This window comes from Triticum aestivum, chromosome 5A, assembly GCF_018294505.1.
Source record: "Triticum aestivum cultivar Chinese Spring chromosome 5A, IWGSC CS RefSeq v2.1, whole genome shotgun sequence".
Classification (NCBI taxonomy): domain Eukaryota; kingdom Viridiplantae; phylum Streptophyta; class Magnoliopsida; order Poales; family Poaceae; genus Triticum; species Triticum aestivum.
Window position 1 is genome coordinate 47273783 of NC_057806.1, and position 4768 is coordinate 47278550.

Here is a 4768-nt window from a genome sequence, read left to right on the forward strand (position 1 = left end):
CATACATCTGTTGTACTCAAACTCAAACTCGGTTTATTTTCTAGCTTGGGGATACCATGGAGGTAGCGCACGTTCATAGAATAAACATGGGAATAGAAGACCCGGTTCCACAAAACGAGTAATATCTAGGGCATATATCTCTCCCTTTTTTTTAATAATAAACCAGTGATTGCTTCTGGTCGTCCGTCATCGGCCTTTTTGCAAAAACGTCTCCTCGTTTATGAGAAATTAACCCGCAGTCCTCGTCGTAAGTCAAGCGGAACCGGTACGAAGGAGAGAAAAGGAAAAAAATAGCCCAGCCGCCGCACCACCCTGCCTCCTCGATCCCATCTCCACCTCCAGCCCACCGCCACCTCCTGCCCCGCCCCGCTTCGCCGTGCGCCGCGCGCCGCCCGTCCCCGCCGCCGCCACCTCCTGCTCGGCCCCGCCCCGCGACCCCTGCGGCCGCCACTTCCCGCCCCGCCCTGCCGCGTGCGGCCCCTCTTCTCCATCTCTCCATCGCCATCTCCCTCCTCCCTCCCTGTTCCACCCCCACCTCTACTCCCAGCAGGCTCAACCATGGTAGTCAACACGGGGACGTGAGCGTGCACGGGTGGCGTCGGTGGACGAGGTGAGTGATGATGCTTCTCCCTATTGGCTATAGAGAGAGATGTAGGGTCAGATTTGATTTGTTTGTGTTCTGTAATTGGTCAAAGTGACAATGATATGCCACTACTGATGCCAGAGGTTGTGACATTTATTTTATGATAGATCAAAATTGGTTGATGATGGAGTGCAAGTAGCACAAGTTAATCATGTGCACTTCCCATTATTGAATATCAGGTACAATGTTTTTGATTTCTTACTTGGGTTGTTACTCATTACTTTTTTAATCAGGGTATTGTAGTCAATGCATCGCTACTTCCATGTATACAGTGGAAGTAATTGTGTACACATTTGCATTCTTCCAAATTGCACTTTACATGGGGTAAATGATCGTGTTGGTCTCTACGCTGCAGATATGCCAAACTAAAGGAGGCGGCTAGAGGAAGCATTGGAGGCCAAGTTCAGCAGCAACGGTCAGCTGTCGTCGGTGGCCGGCCGGCGACATTTGCGAAGGAATGAGGGAGGGCGGAGACCGACAACAGGGGGCTGTCGAACTAGCCAAGCTACCATCACTCCATCATCCCCGGAGATCGTTCGGTGATGTCCAATGCATCATGTCATGGACTGGAGCGCGGACTGCCCTGCGCAAGTAGGTTATGTGCTTGAGACGATTGAATGTCCGGTAATATGATAAACCTGCAGCGAACAGCAGCTCCAAATTCCATTGCTTGATCTCAAGATAGCTCTATTAAATCTCTTGATGGTATAACAGGACATCGGTAGGAATTCCTGATGACTGAGGAAATTTTGGCAGACATTCTTGATGGTATATTAAATCTTGGTTTGATGGGTACTTTTCTGAAGAAACTATTGAGTCCCAGGTATTGTGATTCTCGCAAATATTTTCCAATGCTTGCATATGACAGTGCCTGATTCCGAGTCCAATCACTGTGTATGTGAAAGTAATGTTTGTATCCATTCAGGCGGATCAACTTATTTTCACGTCAGGTTTTAGGTGTTTCCCAGCTAGGCAGCAATTTCTTCAGAAGACCACACCGCGGGCATTATCTTAAGTGGACCATTGACCTGCAATTTTTGCCTTTCGCATGTACAGGCTTATTATGTGTGGATTTTGAAAGCTATTTCTACATATTCTATCTCCTTTGAGACTAAACTGTGTAGTTGCTCTGCATCAGTTCACCTGCTCAATAATTGTGCTAGAGGAGTTAGTCATAGTATGTCTAGAAATCCCTTGGAGCACTACTCTAGGTAACATTGTTATGTTGTCTTTGCTAGAAAACTGTATATGTAGTCTAGAATTGGGTGTACATGTTGGTTCAGCCCATGGACGTTTTCTTTGAGATTCACTTATGGACCTTGCAGTAATGTACTCCCTCGGTAAACAAATATAAGACATTTTAGGTCACTAAAGTAGTTACCTGAAATATCTTATATTAGTTTATAGAGGGAGTATTAATTTTTGTCTTGATGCATTTTAAATTAAACTAAAAAGTGTCTATCTGAATTTTGAGCTGAATCTGAACCATGGTTTGCATTCAGCTATATTTCTAAAACATTGCACAAAGTCCTATATTTAGGATGCCAAGTTTCTTCTCTCCTGTAGGAAATTTTGGCCCTATATATTCTAAATTTTTGTCATATTCAGTTTTAATGGTCGGAAAGAAACAATGTTATTTTTTATTATCAAATGGAGTCAAGTTGCTAATCTGTAATTTACAAAGACGTAAGGAAGTGTTATTTTTGTGTGTCGTTGCTTATGCCTTTTATATTTAGAGGATATTATGGGCTTATGTCCAGTAATGGTAATAGAGTTGTTCCCACTATAGATTTCCATTGTGTATTAGAAAAGGTATGCACCTGGAATTATAGGCCTTGCCCAGTTGTAAGATTTTTATATGTAGTTTATTTTTTTCACTAGAGATATTTAGTTTGTTTATGACAACTAGAGAAGGATGATGAGGCAGACGAACAACTGAAATATTGATTAATTGTAATGATGAATGCATTTACATTTATGAGTTTTTCCACCACTTTTCGACTATCTCTAATAATGATGGTTAGTCTATTTTCACTTCTTGATTTTACCGACTAAATTGATTTTTGGTCTAAAATTTTGTACATATAGCTTTCCCCAATACCAAAAGTCAACAGTCATACTTAAATAACCATTCACAACCCTTTCTTTAATCCTTATGCTTTTTTGTTTCTATTCTACTTGGAACAGAGGAAAATGCCCTTATGGAGCTTTTGAGCTTTTTGTACAGTGGAAAGTTAACAAACAACCGAGCCTGCTATTCTGGTTGACATCTTAATGGATGCCAATAAATTTGAGGTTCTCTCTTGCATGAGGCATTGTAGCCAGTTGCTCTCAAGCTTTCATATGACCACAGAATCTGCATTGATCTACCTAGACTATCCATGATTCACTTTGATGGCAGTTGAAGTTCACCATTTGATAGTTGCAGCTAAGGATTTCCTTGCCAACAAATACAGTGATATGCATAAGTGTGTGATCCCCATTGGATGGAGCCACCTTTTCTTTCCTTTTCATACAGAAGTGTACACATTGTTGAAACAAAATCATGTATGAAGTGTACTCAAGGCTTGGTTTGTATTATTTCAGGTTCCGAAATGAAGTGATGAACATGCCACTTGCTGGGATTGAAGCCATATTTTCAAGCACTGACCTACATGTGAAAAAATGAAGATGTCTTGTACCGTCTGTTGCTCAACTGGGCCCGTGTGCAATACCAGAATTAGAAGAAAGACGTAAGATCTTGAGTTCTCATTTGGTTCCGCTGGTGCGCTTTAGTCATATGACTTGTGAGGCACTTCAGGAGATTTTCACATGCACTGACGCTGACATAGACCATGAGCAAAGCTTATCACTAGGGTACTTATGTGCAAAGCTTATCCAGCACACTAACCAGGCCAGGTGCTCTTGCAGCATGTGCAACCTCTTGTTTGTTATATGCAGAGCTAGCTTACAAGTACAGGCATCTGAAAGTGGTTCTGTTTGAGACCGCAACGAGATGGAGGCGGTGGTCTTGACACCCATGCTGGAGACCATCTGGTGGTACGATTGCTATCAAATGCAGCTTGGTTTGTGTGTGCATCTCCTAGCTTTTGTATCCGCGTGTAGTGTTATTGGTTAATTATGTTGTGTCCTTACTGATCTCAAGTCTCAATAGTATGTGAATGGGTGTAATCAGAACAAACATGTTTATCTTATTTGTGGTAGGAAATGGTGTATATTTCTTTCGTCTTAGGAGCCAGGCTGATGGGTCTGCTTGAAATTCCTCGGGTGGAGAAAACACAACCTGAAGAGCTTTGCTTTTGATCAAATGGCTATGACTGGAGCTTCAGAACAAGTAGCTATTTAGAAAGGTGTCAATGGATTTACCGAGGAAACGGTCACGTTGTAGGTAAGTAATAAAGTTTACTGAGGAAACAGCCATGATGTAAATAAATCGATGTCCTACACATAAAAAAAATACAGTGTCCCGAGGGATTTCTTGGGTTTAATACCGGTAAGATTTTACACAAGAAATCACAGGCTGTATAAATGATTTCACTTGCTGCAGTCAAACAAGTGGATGGATGGTATCCACAAATATTCTAGCCACTGTAAATAAATCCGACACTATTTTAGCCCATCATCGAGCAAGATATTTTTGAACCCTGGTTTAATGCAGCCGCTACTAATCTATCTTCCAGGCAGCACACCAAAAAACCATATTCTCAATTTGCACAGTAGTGTGCTTTAACATATTAGATCGTCACGTATGAGGTTTTGTTTCTCCCGTTGCAACGAACGGGCAATTTTCCTAGTATCAACAAAGACGAGAAGTTGGCGTTGCTTGGCGGCCTCCATCGGTCGATCAACAATGGCCGGCGACGACCTCCTCGATGACCTGCTACGGTGCATCCTCCGCTTCATGCTGGCAAGGGAGGGCGCTATCACCAGCGCGCTCGCGCGGCGGTGGCGCTCGCTCTGGCTCTCCTCCGGCACCGTCAATCTCGACTCACGCTCCTACGACCACCTGGACAGCTATTTCAGGCGCCTTGCCATTGTGCGCGACGCCAATAATGCTCTCGCCGCAACTGACGGCGGCGGTTTCCCGGTGACGAAGCTCACCTTCTGGTACGTGGAAGGAGCGGA

At 43.4% G+C, this 4768-nt stretch overlaps 1 long non-coding RNA gene across 2 annotated transcripts; it reads left to right on the forward strand.

Moving 5' to 3' along the window:
- Positions 1 to 314: 314 nt before the first annotated feature.
- Positions 315 to 3872, forward strand: LOC123102238 (uncharacterized). 2 transcript variants are annotated; one of them, XR_006448848.1, is made up of 6 exons: positions 315 to 610; positions 751 to 822; positions 999 to 1267; positions 1358 to 1466; positions 1569 to 3111; positions 3230 to 3872. It is a non-coding gene; the product is annotated as an uncharacterized lncRNA (long non-coding RNA). The 2 variants fall into 2 exon arrangements; XR_006448847.1 differs by lacking the exon at positions 1569 to 3111.
- Positions 3873 to 4768: the final 896 nt, after the last annotated feature.